Genomic DNA, 22,022 nt, shown 5'->3' with positions numbered 1-22,022 from the left:
AAATAATCTAATGCATTATTTTGCCAAATTCATTCGATTGAAATTCCGAATACAGTCCATTTAAATAAATTAGTCATTCAACTAATGAATGAATGAACGAATAAATGATTCGACTGAATTTATTATTTGAAAATTTTAAATATCTGTTTGGCATCCTGGGGGACAGAGTTTTCAGGATACGGGCACTGCCCTCTCCCCCACTCATTCCCAGAATGTAAATTAAAATTCCATTTAACCCGTTTAATCCCTCTTGATCCCAGATTTTGTGAATGAATTTTTATTTTTCTCCGAATTCTTTGGGCACCGTCTTCTCCGTGGTTTTGAGTGACCATAACCCACAATAACCGAAACGCCGATCTCCATTATCTATGAAATACCGGAAATAAATTATTAATTCGATTATTTAATTTATTCAATTACTAATCGTTCAATTAGTAAATTCATTCGATTATTTACATCTCTAGATAAAAGGACATATCTCTCTAAAGCTTATCAAAATGGCCGTAGTATTAAAAATTGGAGTTCATCTGTTCTTTTTACGCTTTAAGCTATATTACATTACGAATTACTGCTTGTTCTATTCAGTTAAGAAAATGATGACCGTTTTGCCATCTCACTACCGAATCCTACTAAGACCATTTGATTTAATCAACAGATTTTGAGATTACTTAATGTTTTGCTTTTTTTATTGGCATTTTGAAGTATTAGGCCCCAGGGTTTTTAACATGTTGGACCGTGACATAAAGGCATCCGTCAAATTTATTATTTATACGAAAATGGTGAGCAAGTGGATAAGGAGTAGACCTTTTAATATCCTGTAAATTATTTTCATGACTTAGAGTTGTGTTGCTTTTAATTTTTAATTTTTTTTTTTTTTATATGGGAGTTGCTTTATTATTTACCTTGCTTATAATAAATAAAGTTTATTTTTCAAAAAGTGGATTTTTCTGCAATTAAATATCTTTAAATTTATCTAAACTATTGGGATCAGAAGGGATATATTAATTATTATTTATATCACTACAGAGATGGGTAGAATTTTTGTTTCAAGATTACGGATATTTGAGCGTTTACAGGGCTTATGACCTGTCATAGGTTGGGTTCAAGTGGCCACTTTTATGTAGAATTCTACAACATTCTCCATTCCGCTTATTAGCGAATATCCATATCGGTGACATTTTTGGTTTTTGTAAATATGTCATGAAACAATATATTAATGTTGCTTTTAATTGTCAAATATCCATATATACATTATTTTTCCTTTTCATGTTTTGTTATTTGTGTTTATTTTAATTTTCTTATAATTATTGGCACTAACATTTATGTTTCATTTTTTATTTATATGAGGTATATTTTCTAATTTATATTTGTGCTTCAATTTTAATTATTATCAGTTTATTTTCTAATTTACGCTTCAATTTTTATTATTATCGGTACGTTTTCTAACTTGCATTAACGTTTCATTTTCTAATTAATCATGATATATTTTCTAATTCATGATCTAATTTTTGTTATAACCTGTGAGTTTTCTTATTTATATCCATTTTGAATTTTTTGATATTTCTTTTATCATTCGAGCTTTTAAAGCATCATTTACTGAAATGAAAAAATACATGTAAAAGAAGGTCCTTCCTAAACACTGGAATTTCCTAGCTAGTCGGGACCTGAAACAAAGAACCACCGTATATTTTTAAACTATTAAATAAATCAATAAAACAAATAAATGATTATGGAGAAAACTTGATTTTTACGTACCTAATATATTAGTTAAGAAACTCTTCGACATTTAGACTCAAACATTTGGAAAAACCTTAAGCATTATTGATTATGAGTTTCTATATTCCTCATCTTCCATCTTTAAGTATTAAATAATTTATCATCGCATGATTAAAAAAAAAAATATTGAAAATTCACAAATGAAAAAAAAAAATCGAGTTTGTACAGAACTACTGTGATTTAATTCAAAATACTAGACATGGTACATTTGAAACTATTTGAAATTTACATTTAAGCGAAACGTAAACAAAATTTGTATTTTGAAAACTTTGCGGAAAGTTCCGAACTTTTTTTACTCCTTATAAACAAATCAACTTTTCAGATCACATCTCCGAATCCATATTTAACAGAAATATAAATTAACTCTTTCCTTTGTACCTGACCTGAAACCCTTTGAAGACATTCGGGACATGTTTTTAGGAGAGAAAACTGACAAATCATGACGCCAAAAGGTAACGGACTTTATGAAAGGGTTTCCGATTGGGGAGTAATCAAAGCCTCCATTTTGGCATAGAATCAATACTCTCGCAAATTTTAATACCGTATTTATTTGAAAACAGCCGAAATAATAAAAAGCGTTTCAAAAAGCTTTTATGGATCAATTGATTAAAGTTTCGGAAATACCAGAAAGCCATCAAGAAAACAAAAGAAGTTATTTGTGTAAAGATTATATGTTTAAACCGTTCATTGCCTTATTATTAATTTCTCAATCGATTCATTATTCAGAATAAAATTCTAATTAGTATGAATGTATTATTGTTTTATGTTTTTTTTTGTATCTACTGTGTTTTTATTTTTTTCTCATGTACTCGTATTTAAAATTATATAAACTCTTATAATAAACAATAAACAACTACAACAGTGTAAGTCACTCTCCAAGCACAAGGGTTAGTCTCTTTATTTAAGAGTTACAGTGATAACATTCACTAGATGTGTAAAAGGAGATATGTATAGAATTCAAAATAAACATGTATCTTTTGTGAAATTTATTAATAAAAAAAATAAAAATAATATGTTCTGAAAAATTCCATTTTGAAAATTAGTTAAGTAAATAAACAAATAAAAAAATGACTCATGCTTAAATCATTTTTTATTTTAAATTCGGTGCTTAGACAAATCTTTCTTATTTTTATTAAAACACTTTTAACACGATTTTTAACCACTGCTTTTTTATTTAATTACCGATAGATTTCGGAGCAACAAATAGTATTTTGTAAAAGTATAATTGAACGTAGTTATGCAGAAAGCAGCCAGTCCACAATTTAAAAATAATGAAATGTTGGTGTTATCGGGTACACTAAGGTCAATTCTATTTATTTTATTTATTTACATCTTTTCTTTTACAAACATTTATTTATATTTTTTATTAATAATTCAAACAATTTGACCTCACTGGGGTTACCCGTGCCGAAGACACTTAATAATACACTTTTAAAAAAATATTTTTGTATTTGAGAATAAACAAAGAAGACTATGTTAATAAACAGATATAATTAACAAAATTTTCAGACAGTTTTAAACACTACGTATTTTTGTTTATAATTAGTGTCTGTACATCTTTATTATTTAGAAACTAAACGCACAATGATGTTCTGCTAAAAACAGCCAGACCGCGGTCATACAAAATAATGTAATAATCTTCTTCTAAAAATAATTTCGATCACAATAACGGCATTTCTCAATTTGCAGAAAACACCCACAACACTAGAAAAATCTTACGGTACTTTGAAAATCATTAAAACTGGTCAAATACATAATAAAATTCTTTATAGTAATATTTTAAAAAAACTAATCTATTCATTGTTTATCATTTGTCAAAGTCAAAAACATGTCATACTACTGTGTAGATTTGATTATTCACTCTGGAAAAAAAAGGTGTTTAAAGATCGGTAAAATTTCGATCGAATTCGGTAGATTTTGCCCAAAATCGGTAAATCTGCCGAAAAGTCGGTAGAATTGGCAACGTAGGCGCTGCACTAAACGATTTGCGAACGTGTAAGCAGTGTAGCGATTTTGTTGCCAATACGCGCGCCAGCATGTTGAGCCGCCTTTAGATAAAGTTGTTAACAAAAAAAAACACTAATCTGTTTTGTTTACGATAAATAGCTTTTTGTATTCTAAACTAGTTTTTTATTAGTTATTACAAAGCAATAGAGAAAATTAAAAGTGTAAACCGATTCAAATAGTGTCCACACTGATTATATGTTTTACGAAATGTAATTAGGGTATCTACCCAAAATACTGTTAATTTATTTCATGTTTTTTTTTTTTTTGTCTTTTTTATTTATAACATTTTTATTTTTCTATTAATACTTTTTTTACAATTTTAGATAAATTTATATGATTATTATCTATCAATCATATTTCGAATATCTAATAAACAAGTTATGTATTATAGATTTAACTATGAAAATAAAAATAAATTATGTTCAACCCAATGTAGCAGAATTTTTGTATTTGAATGAACAAATAAATAAACATTTTATTTTTTATTGTTTATATAACTTGTCTATATGGCAGTAATGTATAAAAATATGTATAAAATACATAAAAAACCTTAACAAACTTTCTTATAGAAAGTTGTCCTTGATAATAAATGAGGTGTTCTTAATCCCACAAACCTAGATATTTTAACTCCTCAGTAACTGAAATTCCATAACACATATTAATTCAAATAAGTTCAGAAAACAATTTCAAAACTTTCTTAAATTTAATATAACTTAAAACTTCAGAACATCGAAGCTTTGATATTTTTATGGCGAAGCGGTATACACACACATTTATACACGTAGATAAATAAATATTTCCTTGATGTCATTAACTTCAAGTTCAAGATTCTCTTTATAAATAAATTATAAAGCATTGGCAAATTTCGCTCAAACTTTGGAAAAGTCAAAAGCGCTCAAGAAAATTATCGTTTAATTTTGTACAAAGCTTTTTGTTGTTGTATGTGAATTACATGACTCCTAATATGAGTGTTGTAGATGTGTATATTTGGGGCTAAAATGGGATAGTTCCCTTAAAACAGGGTTTTAATCAGTTGATTCCCGACTATCCAATAACCGCTTAACCGAGTAAAGGGTAGATGTTTTATTATTTAATGTTTTGAAGGTACATTGTTTTATTTTATTTTTGGGTATTTTAAAAAAGATACATACCTACTTAAAAAATATACAATTAATAGGTATTTGTCGATAAAATTCCACAAACATATATCTTCAATTACTGAATTACTCAGAATAAATGTAATTATATCTGTCATTTCAATAATACGAATAATATAACCGTAACAAAAATTACTAAAATAAGATATATCAGAAAAATCCCATTTAAGAATGTTATGCTACAAAAGAAATTAGTAGCTAGCCTTAAATAAATAAAAAATATATTTCATCACAACAAGCCAGAATGACTCATTACAGCACCAAACACCCTGGTATGAAAAAGGTCAAATTTAACTTTTGTATTCACACTGGGTATCGCACCTGGAACCTTCTGTACGTGAGTCAAGTGTCTTAGGCCTTTATGAATCATGCCACTATATTTATTTGTGTACAAAATTCTAAACTATTAACAATATCCAGAATTATGGGGAAAAAAATACAACATGTTTGTCATAAGATTCATGACGTCAAGAAGGACCATTTAGTTTTTAAAAAATAACAACCACCATTTCACTATCCTCGCCCAGTGATGCGCAGGGTATTTGAACGTTGTTATGCAAAAGCAGCCAGTACAAATATTAAAAAAATGAGGTATTCATGTCATCGGCTGCAGTAAGGTCAATTCTACGTTTTGCTAACAGCCAGGCTGCTTTCAAATGAAAAACTGTAATAATCACCTTCTGAAATAATAATAAACGACATTTCTTAATTTACAGAAAACACCCACACCACTAGAAATTCCTTATGTTAAAGATGCTGATGGGATAATTACTACTTTAAGAAATTTAGTTGTCTTCAATAAATTAAAGTAGATAATACATAAACATTTAAATTTTATAAATTCATTGATTTAAAATTCCAGTAATAAAAAAACATGTTTCAATACAGAATGCCATTAATTAATTAATTATGGATAACTTATATAGCGCCATTTTCGTAATAAAATACCTCAAGGGCGCTTTACATGGTGATTCTATTGTTAAGTTAATTTAATTGAAGCTTTTAAATTTGTAATTTAATTAAAATAATTTATTTTGTTTTCACGTGCTACGGATTTATTCAAATGATTTAGAGAACAAGTGGGTTTTAAGTTTTTTCCGAAACATCACTTCACTTTCAAAGCCTCGCACCTCTGCTGGGAGAGCATTCCATGCCATAGGGCCTGCGACCGCAAATGCGCGTTCACCAAATTTAGTGCGCTGTTTACGTAGAGGTATAATAACTTTTCCTCTCGCCGTAGACGTAGCTGATCTAAGCGTGAGACGCCTGTCAGCTAGTTCATCTGGAATACATAGTTCCCTTAGATATTCCGGAGCCGAGTTGTGCAGTGACTTATACATAAGCCAACAGTGTTTGTATTCGACCCTCTGTGGAAAACGTAGCCAATGTAGTTCCCGAAGTAGTGGAGTGATATGACTGAACTTAGAGATTCCGAAAATAAGTCTCGCTACGGCATTCAATACAGATTGTAGGCGAGTCATTTTGTTCATTGGTAGACCTGCATAGATACCATTACAATAATCGACTCTAGACACTACAAACGCATTTATTAATTGACGGGCGGCATCAACCGGCAAATTTATGCGTATGCATTTAATTTGTCTCAGCTGGTAGAAGCATTAACTTATCGTTCTACTAATTTGAGCGTCAAGAGATAGGTCAGAATTGAGTAAAACTCCCAGTAGTTTAACGGTGGGTAAAGCGGTACTCCCTACATTAGGAAGAGACGTATCCTGGATCAAATTCTGTCGTCTGGCTGAAGCCACCCACAGTTGTTCAGTTTTTGATGGGTTTAATGCCATCTCATACATTCAATGTTTAAATAAGGTATCATTCAATTTTCCATCAGGCTGTTTTCTGTAAAATGCATATTTTAGGTTGTACATAACCTATATCTAACTACAGTCAGCCAGACTAAAACATCACCAAAATTCCTTCAACATATAAAAAATTAATTTTTAAGTTACAAATTAACAGACACTGGACCATTTACGGAACATGTGCAAAAAATTAGCGGAGATGGTAAATCAACGTTTATTCACTCTTTTCATTTTGGCAACTTTTTATTCATAAATAATATAAAAAACATTACTTCTGGTGGTGTCAAATCTCTCAAAAAAATCGAAATTTCCGAAGAATTTAAATACTAAAGATGCGCTAACATATTGAGGACATCTTCTTTCATATGCAATCTGTATTTTGCTTTTATCCCTTCCTACCAGATAACGCGGATAGAAATTATCAAGGGTACTCTGACTGTTTTAATTTATTTTTTTTATCGGGCTTAATCCCAGATAACTGGTAGCAACAATCATTGTTCCAATTTTAAAAGGTAGTAAAGATTCAACCTTAGGATTTACGCAAACAATTTTTCTTTAGATCTACATATCGTCTAATAGCTTTATCATCCTGTCTTTCCAAAATAATGGAACACGTTATAAAAAATACACTAGATAGGTTTAGTGAACACCATCATCAATAGCTTTCAATACTGTTGAAGTTTCTGTACTCCTTGGCAAATAAATTAAATTTTACGTTTCACAAAAAATTACTTATTTTATTCAAAATATGTCTTCCGACAGTATTATTCACGCGTTTGTTCAAAATTCGATAGTCAGAAAGAAAGTAGTCTCAATTGGTCTTAATTTAAAATCGTCATTGCTTGGTCAGTTTATATTATTGAAATCGTAGCAAAATGTAATAATTTTTTTAATATTCTTATTCCTGGGGATCGGACCGACATGTCCTTCGAATAATGTACAAGCCCTTATTTGATCGCATATGAATTACGCATCGTTTCTTTTTGGCTCTATTTTGAATTTTTTTTTTTTTTTAAATTGACGTGAATAATGTATATTATTATCGTGATTTTTGTTTTACTTTAAATTTTTGGTTTTTTAATTCTAAGATCTATTATATTCAATGTATTTTAAAGTTGTTTGAGGTTTATATAATTTTTTTGCCTTGTTTCTTATGGTCAGCGCTTTTGCCAACCATGCCAGAGGTCTCGGGTTCAATTCCCGACATGATTGACATGAAATATTTATTGAAAAAGGTGTTTTTACCCTAGAATATTTTATTGTCCCTGAAGCGCAAGACTAATCATCTTACCTTTATGTAACTTTTTTAAAATAAAAAAACGCTGCCATTGGTGGGTGTACCAATGCAGTGCCTTGTGCACCATTAGGTGCGGAAAGGGCATGATGTTTTCTGTAATATTGTTTTGCTCCTATTTAACATTTGTAAATATTGTATATTTTCTGGCTAATATTACCAAGAATGGTAAAAGCCATTAGAAATTAAATTTAAAAAATATATTTAAAAGTACATTTCATTATGTACCTACCTACTTATTTGCAGTATTTTATTTTCATATCTTAAAATCATAATGTCATTTGATACTCAATTTTTATTTTTGTTTATTTGGCAAGTACCTACATATTATAACTTGTGATTTTATTTTTATTTTATTGTATTTTTTGGGATATCAACAGTAATACATGTGAAACGATACAAAAATAAAACATACAGAGAATAAAACCAATGACATATCCACAGAAATACATGAAATACTCATACAAGACATGATAGTGTGTGTGGGGGAGTAAAGTGTGTGAGGGGGTGGATGAGTGGGTGTTATAGTGGAATGAGGGTGGACATTTGTGTAAATATTCAGATATAAAATAAGATTTTATTATAGAAACTACTGAGTATAAGAGAAAATTTTGTGTTTTAAAACGCGCATTTAAAATTTGATTTTGTTACAATCCAACGGATCAATGTTTATTTATTTTTACATCAACGGTTCAAAGAACCTTTTACAAAAAAAATATTTACAGAAATAATCACAGCAGTGCACAATAATCGTGTTGTACATAATATGAAATAATATAATAATTCAAACGTAACAATTGAGAGAACATACTCGTTTAATACAAAAACCAAAAAAATAAGAAAGAAACATAACGTCTTTAAGTAAAAGACAACAATAACCATGAGAAAATCTTATGTACTAAATATAAATATAACACAGTAAAGTTGAGAAAAACTAGATATTAATAATAAAAAATATAATGCAACATTTGTACTTTAAAAATTATTAATTATTAAGTTCTTTAGAGCAATAAAATTAAAAATATTAAAAAAAAACTTAAATCAACTAAAGAATACCTTTATTTGGTGAAATCATCATCATCAGTTGGTTAGAAGAAGTTGCCATATGGCAATAAATCCACCAATGCACAATTTAAGTTATGTCTAAATTTCAAAGTTTAAATTATACTCACAAGCTAAACGTATAAGTAAAGAGTTTTGGGCATAGGTCGTACAAACTGCTGGCGCACAAATACAGAGCTCGACGGGTGACGAGTGCGGTAGCCAGAGACATTTAATGATAACTCCAACATCAGAGCCGGTCTATCATGGCGTCCACTCAGTATGTCATTGGGAACCCTTATATCTATAATAGTAGACGGCGATCTTCTAAACTGAGCAAGTGGTGTTTTTTGCAGGAAGACATATAATTAAGATCAGTTAACCTGCATCTCCAGTTAGGATGTCGAAAAAATGTCCATTGAATTTTCTCGAACCTTTCTTTATGTGTGACATATTGTGGAGACCAAACAGAAGAAGCATACTCGAGCAAACTGCGAACATATGCAAAGTAGTCCATTTTCATACACGCAATATCTTTAAATACCTGACATGTGCGAAGTACAAAACCAAGATTTCTATGAGCACGGGTCAGTATGTCATCAAAGTGATTCTCTAACGTAAGTTTGCTATCTAGAATAACATCCAGATTGCGTAGAACACCCAGATTAAACATATTGATTTAATAATTACTATGGCAAATCTCTAATTTCAATTTTATACCTGTAATGTTAAAGTTCCTTAGGCGTATAGATATATAATATTTTTTTAATATACCTACTGGAAGTATATATACTTTACCGCTTGAAAAATTGCATGAATAAATATATTCTTTTGATAATTGATGTTAAAGCCGGTTAAGCGTTAGTAAATAAACAAACTGTTATCTTCACTCCGCTCAGGCGAGGAAAAAAACAATAAGCTAACAAAATAATGAATAAAAAAGTTAAAAGAGTGAAATATTCCAATAAGATCTTTATTTGTTACAACAGAGAGGCAACCTATTTTTAGGAAGCAAATATGGATGTTTAGGTATTTACAGAGCTTATGACCTGTCATTACCTAGTTTAAGTGGACACCAAGTACACACTGTGTAACATTTACCACTTTGCCTACCTTTAAACATCCATATTTCCTCAATTCTTTCATCTGTCGACTTTTGTGAAGTAAAAAAGCTGAAATCTTTATTGATGTAAGTGAGATTCACCTGGCTTAATTATTTCACCTACTAGACAAAGCCTGAAAACACTTTCCAATATACGTACGTCCATTTTATACTTCTTCTTTCACCAGTTAGTTTTATTAACAACGTTTTTAGGATGTCCAAATATTTGTTTCGTGGATGTTCGAACATGAGAAGAATGGTTAATGTTCATGATGTAAAATAACTACTTAAACCAGCCAATAATAAGTCTAAATAGGTCTAACAGTTCTAATAAGCCCTGTAAATGTCAAGACTTACATTTTCGTCTCAAAAACGTTTTCCCTTCTGCAATAAATTTAATCCATTCTGTCTACAAACATGTGGACATACTCAAAACAGTGCTAGTCAAATAAGGGTTATAACATGTATACTTGCCATAAAAAAAATTTGCTATCACATCCAATTAAGAGAAGTTTTATCAATAATTTGTTTTATCGCATCTGCAAGGCAATTACAGTAAGCCATCTCGAATACATTATGTATTTCAACTCATTAGTCGGCTAATTATGTTATTAATTACCTCGCCACTTTAAGCGATGTTTGGTTCTTTGCAATAATAAAACACGTCTCCATTTAGCTTAGCACCGCCCTATTTGTTACCCCCTCCTCTCCTACCCCTGGAATCCGCCCTCGTCCCGCCCTCCGCCCCCGCATTCCACCCTATAAAAGCGGAAACTCGCAGTGCCTTCGTCCTGTTGAATGTCGTTAACGGCCAAGTGAAGTTGTCAACATTGCAAGGCTTCCACGCTGCTGAAGAAAGGTAAGAATTGCATTTATCACGTAAAAGACTATTCTTAAAAGGTATTGAAAAAATTGTTAGAGTATTTTTTCATTGTTCAAAAAAGTTTGTATTTTTTTGAAAAACTTTTTGCCGAACTTTTGTAACAGTGAAAAACTTAAAAGCTCAATTTTACCAAAATTATAATTATAATAGTTAGACTTAAACAATTAAATTTAATGTGCCGATCTGCTTTTCACGCGACCGTTCATTTGACAATGTTTAAATATAAACACACACAAAATAATATTATAGAAATATTTCTTAACCTGGCATATTTAATTTATTTAAGTTATTTTACATGAAATAAATGCAAAAAAATAGTTTAAATATTTATTTATAATAGTATTAATTTACATAATAAACAATATTTTTTTCCAAAAGTTCTCAAAAAAAAGGTCTCAAAAATTCAGCTTATAAAAATATATTTCATTAGTCGTATGATTAAAAAAAATATTGATAATCACCACATAAGTAAGTTGAGTGTTTTTTTAAAAAATAATTCTATGTCTTTTAAAAAAAAATCTTAAATCAAATCCTAAATCAATCCTTTACAAATACTTGTGAACATCCTTAATTCAAATTTCACCTCCGTAAAAAAACTAAGATGAAAATTTCAGCACCAATAAAATAAAATGTGGTTATCACCAAACAAAAATAATATTTGTTATTAAAATGCAAACATACCAAGAAATGTCAGTAATAAAGTAAATCTTTAAATTCCGTAGTGGAATAATATAATTATGATTATTTAGTTATTATTATTTGTTACTAATGTTTATTGAAACTGCTGGAAAAAAATACTGCAATTCCACAAATATCATAAATCTAAAACAGCTCACTTTAAACTGACTAATTGCCAACGATACAATTTCAAGAATTTCACCAATAAAGAAAAATATTTTTTTAATATAATTGTTTTGATAAAAATAATGATATTTCAAATTTTAATTTGAAAAAAAATCTTTCATTGAATCGAATTATTTTTGTTTAATGTATATTACAACTTTCACGATCTTTTAAAAATATAACTCATATTTAATGCATTTTTCATTTCCCTTAAAGTTAAAATATTATCACATAATCTAACGACAAATACTCTCCTTTCCGAAATATGAACTCATTTTTTTTATCTTACCAAGTAGGTTCTGCTCTGAATTTCTTCCTATATTATTTAAGTTATTTTTATTTTTTAAATATTTTTCTTTAAATACGTTTAACTTTGTTTTTTGTACACAAAATATAAAAAAAATGCACTGCAATAAATAAATAAATATAAAATTGACAATTTACAAAAAAAATCTAAAGCTTTGTATAAATATGGCAAATTAAAAAATACTTTTACTATTGACATCTTTAGAAAACGTTTCGAAAAAGATTTAAATTTTAAAACAAAGCAATCATATCTTAATCATTTAAAATTTTTATCTCACACAATATTTTAATTGTGAGTATAATTATTTGCTATTTTTTTCACATTATAAATGATAAAAAAAACAAGATATCCGAAAGTACGTGGTTTAAATTTATATTGAAATGAGATTCAGTGCAATATTGTTGTGGTATTTTTTAGATTTTCTATTTTATCATGTTCTTAAAATTAATTATTAAAAAGCATTTTTTTTAAATCTCAATGAAAATTAAAAGACGCACCAACTCATCTCTGCCATTAAAGTCAACCAGAGTATTTTTTTAAAAATATTTCTGAATATATAACATTGAAATATTAAGTAATCCAAATATACTCTCTAGTGCATCCTTTACATGTATACACTATAAAATCTATTATTCTCTAGATTGCTCAAGTTTTACAGCTTGTAATAACTAGCAAAGAGTATTTTAAAACAGTGTAGAAAATCTACAAGACCCTTCTTAAAAGCATTTTTAATTCTCGTTTTTATTATGTGGGAAATAATGAAATTTTTAATCATGCCACGGAGTACTCTAAATTTATAGCGAAGGAAAATAAATAATAAACTACACAAATGAAAATCGTTTGTTCGGCCGAGAATCTTATGAAAAATGTTGTTAAAAATTCAATTGAATTTTTTTACAGAATCTGTTGAAAATATTTGTCCTTATTTACACACATGGCTTCACTCAATATTTTTATAATATTGAGTTTAACTCTTACTACTTATGAATTCTGTGAATTTTAAAAAGGTTTATACCTTTTTAATCATTATGATTAATTGAAAATCTTTCCGTGAGATAAATGATGTTATAATATGTTCAGAATGTGTTGAAAATTCTAGATTTTAAAAATATCTTTAAATGAATGGTTTAGATGTTTAATAAATATTAATGGGGTACAAACATCCACGGAAAATATATAATAAATTTGACAAATACTTAAAAATGTATAAATGTAATGTAAAATAGATGACGCCTTGAAAAAATAACATGTGTTCTGAGTTCCGGCATTAATTTAATAATAATATAAAAGTAATATCTGATAATAATGGGTTTTTGTCGTGATCGAAATTTCGATTGGTAAAATAGTATCTTATCAAACAAATAGTGACTTTCATTGCGGTGTGTAGCAATACTAAAATTAAAAATGAAACGCCTGACAATTGAACATTGGTTGCGAATTGTGTAAATTTACTCTAACAATAAGTGGTTAAATTTCCGAACGTGTAGGGCTCTTCGTGAAACGATGAATTTACTGCTTGACAAAGTTGGAGACATTCTTTCCAGAGATGGTACTGGTTATCGGCCTTTAATCATAATGTTTTTACACCGACAAGTTATTTCCATTATTTTCTATGAGAACATGCTCCATGAAAAAGAATCCAGCAACTCTTGAAGCATTCTGCAAGTGTGCATTGAAGCAAGTGGCAAAAAATTGTACCGTCGCACAGGCACAAATTCACAAAACATGATAAAAATATTTTTTGATAATTTATGACTAGAAATAAGTTTTCAATGTTTTTAAAATGATTTTTAAGGTTCCGGTTCTGCCATAAAGAAAACACCAAATATGTAAGCATTTTATCAAAACGTTTTAAGTTTTTCAAATTTAAGTTTATTGATATTGTTTAAAATACCAACATTAATTACCTGGTCCATGAAGAAGTATAGAAATTGAAAAAATAATATTTTCAGGCGTTGCCTAGTATGTAGGTGAAATAATTCAATTCGATGAATCTCACCCGCATAAATAAAGGTTTCAGCTCTTTAACTTCACAAACATCAACAGATGAAAGAATTGAAGGAATACAGATGTTCAAATATAGGCAGAATGGTGAATGTTACACAGTGTGTAAAGTGGCCACTTAAACCAGCCATTGACAGGTCATAAGCCCTGTAGATGCCTTTACTTATATATTACCTTCTCTTAAATGTTCTTCATCTCTGTTGTAATATGTTAGTTTAAAATACCTATTTGTTTATTATCTATTGAATCAATTAGTCTTCATTTCAGTATTTTAATTTTTTTTTATCGCATCTTTATTTTGTGCTTCTTCTCTACAACTCTCTGTTGCATTTTCAAAATTTGATGTTTTAGTCATGTAGAACATCAGGTTTGGTCATGTAGAACGAATGGACGACAAAAGAATGGGAAAACAAGTATACATGGCGAAAATGAACGATATAGTGAGACGAGGACAACCAAGGAAGACGTGACATGATCAGATAAACTAAAATCTTAAGTCTTGTCATGTTAAAAGCAGACAGAACCGAAGGGGAAGTATTACAAGATTTATGAATGTAGAAGAAGCTTGTAATGTATGCCAGGATAGACATGTGTTGCGGTCCATTCTTCATGCCTACCTCTATGGGGAAATGGCGTGATGGTAGTAGTATATATATATATAGATATTGTATATCTCGGAAGGAAGATACATAGAGATCCGAAAGAGCATATTGAATATAATTATCCTGGTTAGTTGGTGTTGAGAAATTCATTGCAAAACCTCTGCGAAAAGTTTTCACTTCTTTATTTCTTGCCTCTTTTTTTTACTTTTTCCGGAGGTTCTCCGATTGATAGTCAAGCCAATTCTCTAACATTATGACCATGAAACAATATTTTTGGACTATGGGAGCCATTCTATACTACGGATATGATTTCAAATACATTTTGGCTGTCTAAGGCTCAGCCTTATACCCGTATGCAGAGACAAACCTTAAGGTGAGGAAAGTACATTCTAATTTCAAATGCAGAGAATAACCCGAAGGTGAGGACAATAAAATGTACTTTCCTCACCTTAAGGTTTTTCTCTGCATACGGGTATTAGACAGCCAAAATGTAGTTAATACTAAATGCGTTTTCCTAAATTTGATGCTCACTTAAATGTTTTTGTGTCTCATTTGTGAAGCATACGCCAACTCTGACATTAATGTTTTATATTTCATTTTTTTAAATTGTTTGCCAAGATCTAAACAATCGAATGGAGGCCACTCTGCTTTATTTTGGTTAGTACCTGTTGTTTTAGGTGAAAAATAATATACTTCATTCAATATCCTCGATATTTCAACCTTTTTTCATATTTTTATTAAAATATAATAGAATTTGTGTGACTGGTAATCCTTTTTTTGGTTTCCGATCATAAACATAAATAATAAAGACACAAACTACGATTTAAAAAAGAAAAATAATGACCTTTTTAAATTAAATTTATAAAGTTTTTTGCAATTTTTTATAATGAACATAAAATTTTACTTTCTGCTAAAAAATATCGCTTTAAAGGTTGGTTAGGGGAAATTCGGAAATCAACGTAATCTCATATCACAAAAATAAATAAAGAAGTGGGGTATGGAACTCTCAAGGGTTTAAAAAAGCGATCCTTTTCATAAACCATCTGTTGACTGAGAATACATTTTTAGTATACCGATTTATATCCCTGCCCTTAAATTTAAACTCACCTTTTTTTAAATTACTTTTACCCCTAGTATAAACTCACATTCTTTAAAAATTACATTGAAACAAAAAAAATGGAATTGCGTAAATAATTACAAATATTTCATTTTCTTTTATGTGGTGTCCAACGACATTTTAAAAAAAAGTTAGGTTTATTTTACATCAATATCTAGTAATAAGACGAAAATCGCTGAGCACGCCGAACACGTCTAATCTTAGCGGCTGCCACAGACAAAGTAAACAATAAATACAGTTAAATTTTTTATCATACTTTAGGGGCACGTATACCAACATTAAAAATAAAAATCGGACTCTCCAAACCCGCGAAATTAAAAAATCCCGCTATTTTCTGAACACACCTGTATACACTTCATAAAATAAAATTTAAACAAAAACATGTAGACATACTGCTGCTACCGATAATTAATACATTAAACGTATTATTTTAAAAGCATTGTTTGGCTAAATTTAGGGGAACCGTGGTTCCATGCATTCTATGAACAGACCGCGTATGATACGTCATTCACAGAATTGAGATATTTTCTTTCTAATATTTCGTGTTATTAACAAGTCTTATGTCACAAGAGTATCGTAAAAACGTACACTGGTAGATCAATCTTCCATTCTGCTTTTTCAAATGCAATCGGTTCATTATCTAAAAAAAGAACACATTTTATTGTGTTTACAAGAAGTAAATTAACACAAAATATGTGCCTTATGAAGGGATAAGCGGTCTATTGATAACCCGTTCTGCCTTACTTGGTTTCGGCTTAGTTTAATTAGGTCCCGGTAGTAAGCAAACCTTTTTTGAGTAGTAGTAATAAATTATCATCATCATCATCATTCCCTTTCCGCACCTAATGGTGCATAGGGCACTGCATTCATACACCAATTGCAGCGTATCTTGATCATTTTGTTACATGAAGGAAAAATGATCAGTCTTACACTTCAGGCACCAGTACAGGGACTATAAAATATTCTAGTGTAAAAACACCCTTTTAAATAAATATTTCTTACCAACAGTGTCGGGAATCGAACCCGAAACCTCTTGCGTGGTAAGTAAACGCGCTGACTATTACACCACGAGGCCGACAAATTATATTCTAGAGTAAGATATTATTGATTTTTTCAGCTTTTTCAATCAAAAAATTTTCAGTTATCTCTCTCTTCAAAATATTTCTAATCTAATCATATTTTATTATTGAGAATTTAAGTTGAAAGAAAAATCAAATTATGTAAGTATTTTTGTACTTAAAAATTAAATACGTTTATTGTTTTATCTAAACATTCTTAATAGCAAACATTAAACTACAAAATAGTAGTACCCAAGCAATTTATTTTTTAAAAAAAAGGAGCTAACCTCAATAAAACACACTCTTTCCTTTACTCCTATCATGTTGATTACATCATTTTTGTGTAGATAATAAAAACATTAAACCAAATCGTCTACCGTCACGAGATAGTTTATTCGGGTGTTTAAAATACGTTTACATTACATTATACTAATCTTATACTCAATTACCTTAACTAACCAAAATAGTGACCTTTTTGTCTATTAAATCTGCTGTGAAATAATAAATAAAGAAAGTAATTAAAGACGAAGTTAGCGCTGCACTTGATTCATTTGCTTTCGATATTAATAACAAAATTACAGAACTTGAAGGTAAACTTTTGCAATCCCAGGTACGTATTGCCGATCTGGAAAACCAATTCGGTGATCATCAACAGTGGCTTCGAGTAAATAATGTAGAGATATCCGGAGTTCCGGAATTGAGCAATGTTTCACCCCCTGATATCATGATGAGGATTGCTAAGCTCGCTGGAGTGTCTCTGAAGCCTGATGATATCGAGTTTGCACATCGCGTGCAATCTTTTAAACCAGAGGCCGGACGTCCGAAAACCATAATTGCAAAATTAAAAAACCGTCAGCTCAAGGACAATATATTATCTGGTATTCGGAAACACAAAAATTTCTCATCTGCGAACATTGACCTACCCGGTGAACCTAGGAAGATTTTTGTTCACGACCATCTGACTCCATCTAACAAGAAACTTTTTAAAGACTGTAAATTGTTGTGTAATTCTTTAAAGTTCAATTATATATGGGTGAGAAACTGTAACATTTATGTAAGAAAATCCGACGGTTCACCACGAATCCATATTAGAAACGAATCGGATTTTCTAAAACTAAAATTATCATAACTCGCCGTATAGTGTTATATAATATATTGTATCACTATTTTATCTTTTTTTACATACAACTTTTTACGATACTTCCATTTGCACAATTGTTCTACACACACTTGCACAATCTACCACATACATTTTTATTATTATTAAAAAATCAAATATTCAATATTTCACACTATTTTATTGTCAGAAAACTGTATCCTTATAGTGTACTATCATTTGCACACTTGTCCTGTACACACTTGCACATTCTACTGCACACAATTTTATTATTAAAAAAACAAATATTCTATATCTCGCACTTTTTTATTGTCTTTAAACTGAATCATCATAGTTATGCGCCTTTACCAAGGAGTTTAGTCACATTATTTATGGAATTATCTAAAGGTATATATTTTTCTCAGTTATATTATGTTTATGAAAGGCGATAAATTACAAATTCTTTATCAAAATATAAGGGGAATTCGCTCTAAATTATCTCTTTTTTATCAGAATGTCTTAAGTAACTGTTATGATGTAATTATAATCACGGAGACTTGGCTACGCGAAGGAATCCTCGATTCCGAAATTTGCGACAGCAGGTACGATATTTTTCGCCGCGATCGTGATCGCGTGGAAAGTGGTAAGCTCGACGGTGGGGGTGTGATGATACTGGTACATCGAAGCCTCAGTGCACGGGCGCGTCCCGAGTGGTCGCGAGTGGGTTCGGAGTGCTTGTGGGTTACCATTCCTTCGGAGTCCTTGCGCTCCCGCATGGGTTCGGCTGCGTCTTCTTCAGCTTCTCGCAACTTACATATTTGCTCTTCGTATGCCCCTCCTGACAGCATCAACTATGTAAACAAGGGTAAGAACCAAGTTTTCTTATCTCAACATATATTGCGTTTAACTTCAATATTTGAAAGTGTTTTTGAACTTGGTGGCGATGATTATTATTTTGTTGCGGGTGATTTTAATCTATCCAATATTCAATGGATTTCTTTTGACTCCCCGGTTTATATCCATAAAGGGTCAGCCGAGTTACAGGAATCAGCCAGGAACTTGATCGAATTACTCATAAAAAATAACTTTCGTCAATACAATTTGAATAAGAACTCTAAAAATAATATTCTCGACCTTGTTTTTAGTAATTTTGCATCAGAAGTAAGTCGCTCTAATTCTCCTTTAGTAAAGGAAGATGTTTTCCACCCCTCGTTAGAAATTTTCATTAATGATATTTTTACTGTCCCTCTTAAGGAAAACAGTTTACCAATTAGAAGGTTTCGGAAAGGAAACTACGATCTGATTAATGAAAAGTTTTTACAAATTAACTGGATTCAACAATTCCTCGGCTTATCGTTGGAAGATACCGTCTCCAGGTTTTATGATTTAATTAATGATTTGATCGTAACACACATTCCTCTCGACACACGTAGTCGCAAACGTTCATATCCTACTTGGTTTAGTGATTCTTTGTTAAAATTAATTAAAGAAAAAAAGAAAGTTCATGCCAAATGGAAAAAGTTTGGTAACCTTCTCGATTACGATGAGTTTGCTCTGTTGCGTCATCGACAAAAAATACTTCAGGAAGATTGTTTTCAAAAATATGTTGTATCTTTACAAAATAACATCAAATCCAACCCCAAGCAACTCTGGTCATATATAAAAGAACGTCGAGGTGGCTCTGCTTACCCTAAATCCTTTGAGTATAAAGATCAGAAATATAACAGTGGTCAGTCTATTTGTCAAGGATTCAATGATTTCTTCAGTTCGGTCTTCAGCAAACCTTGCACTTCATATTCTGTAGAAAATCTTGCACCACCATATTGTGATGACGGTAGTTTAATAGATAAAATTGAAACTACTGAAAGGGAGGTACACAAGTTCTTGTCTACACTCGACGTAAATGGAGGTGCTGGAAGTGACGGAGTACCTCCATATTTTATTGTAAAATGTGCAAAATCATTATGTATCCCTCTCAATAAAATAATTAATTTATCTCTCAAGCAAGGATATTTTCCCCTGAAATGGAAAGAAGCTCATATCTTACCAATACACAAAAAAAGTTCAAAAAATAAAATTTCTAATTATAGAGGTATTTCCATACTCAATACTTTCAGCAAAGTGTGCGAAAAAATAGTTTATTCTCGGATTTATCCAATCATAGTAAAAGGAATACCTCCCCAACAACATGGGTTTCTGAAAGGCAAATCTACTATCTCCAATTTGATAGAATTTATAGATTATGTTTTTCATTGTATGGACAAACTTGAGCAGGTTGATGTAATTTATACAGACTTCGAAAAAGCTTTCGACCGAGTGGATCATATCATTCTTATGAGAAAACTTTTAAACTTGGGTGTAAAAGGAGACGTTCACAGATGGATCTTATCTTATCTCAGCAATAGAAGCCAAGCTGTTGTTCTTGGTGGTTTTCGATCTGAGTTTGCTGATATTTCCTCCGGAGTACCCCAGGGTTCACATTTGGGACCATTGTTTTACAATGCGTATCTCTATGATATTTATGTTGTATTTATGAACGCAAGATTTTTGATGTACGCAGATGATAAAAAAATATACTTCAAAGTTAAGAATCCCCTTGACTGTCTTAAACTTCAAGATGATCTAAACCGTTTGACAGAATACTATTTGAAAAATCGTATTAACGTCAATGTATCAAAGTGTTTGCTTATTTCTTTTTCGCGAGGTCGACATCCAATCCCATATCATTATATATTATCAAACCAACCTGTTCAGAGAGTTGATACCGTACGCGATCTGGGTGTTATTCTTGATAGCAAACTTACATTTGAGAATCACTTCGATGACATACTGACCCGTGCACATAGAAACCTTGGTTTTGTACTTCGTACATGTCAGGTATTTAATGATATCGCGTGTATTAAAATGGTCTACTTTGCTCATGTTCGCAGTTTGCTCGAGTATGCCTCTTCTGTTTGGTCTCCACAATATGTCACACATAAAGAAAAGTTTGAGAAAATTCAATGGACATTTCTTAGACATCTTAACTGGAGATGCAGGTATACCGATCTCAATTATATGTCTTCCTGCAAAAAACACCACTTGCTTACTTTAGAAGATCGCCGTCTACTGTTGGACATGGGGGTGCTTCATGACATACTCAGTGGACGCCTTGATAGTCCGGCTCTTTTGTCAGAGTTATCATTAAATGTCCCCGGCTACCGCACCCGTCACACGTCGAGCTCTCTATTTCATGTGCCAGCAGTTCGTACGAACTATGCCCAGAACTCTCCACTTATACGTTTTGCTAGTGAATATAATTTGAACTTTCCCCTTATTGATCCATTTGATTGTAAAAAAATAACATTTAAAATGCGCGTCTTAAAACATTCTTTTTTGTCTTATACTTTTATTAAAAAAATTAAAGCATTTCGACGAATTTCAGTGTAAATGATTGATACAAAATCTAATTTTAAATTAAAATCATTGCCTGCACCTAGTGGCGTAAAAAGCTCATCTTTGGCGTCGGTTCACCAAATTCAGCGTATCTCGATCATCTGTTACACGATCGAAGGGTGATCAATCTTACGCTTCAGGCGGCAGTCATGAGCTATGAAACGTCGCTGTGTAAACCCAGATTTTTAAATAAATGTTTCGTGTCAACCATGCCGGGAGTCGAAACTGAAAGCTCTTGCACGGGGATATGATGCAGTATAGAAAATAATTTTAACAAATGATTTTCATTTGTTTTTTTTTTTTTTTTTTTTTTTTATTTATTGGGGATATCAACAGTAATACATGTAATACAAATATAACAAATAACATATACAGAGAATAAAACCAATGACAGATATCCACAGAAATACATTAAATACACGTACAATACATACTAGTGTGTTTGTGTGAGTGTAAGTGAGTGAGAGGGTGGGTGTGTGG

The 22,022-nt window shown here is 30.7% G+C and overlaps 1 protein-coding gene across 1 annotated transcript in view; it reads left to right on the top strand.

Moving 5' to 3' along the window:
- Nucleotides 1–10,987: 10,987 nt before the first annotated feature.
- Nucleotides 10,988–22,022, top strand: part of sNPF (short neuropeptide F precursor) — a 205,715-nt gene continuing 194,680 nt past the window's right edge. The window contains exon 1 of the mRNA XM_088234207.1: nt 10,988–11,056. The gene's annotated coding sequence lies outside the window, so the exon portion shown is untranslated. The remainder of the gene's footprint in view (nt 11,057–22,022) is intronic.

Source organism: Micrasema longulum, unplaced genomic scaffold (genome assembly GCF_059751315.1).
Source record: "Micrasema longulum isolate JH-2025_06_02 unplaced genomic scaffold, ASM5975131v1 h1tg001215l, whole genome shotgun sequence".
Classification (NCBI taxonomy): domain Eukaryota; kingdom Metazoa; phylum Arthropoda; class Insecta; order Trichoptera; family Brachycentridae; genus Micrasema; species Micrasema longulum.
This window is presented reverse-complemented; position numbering and strand designations above follow the sequence as displayed.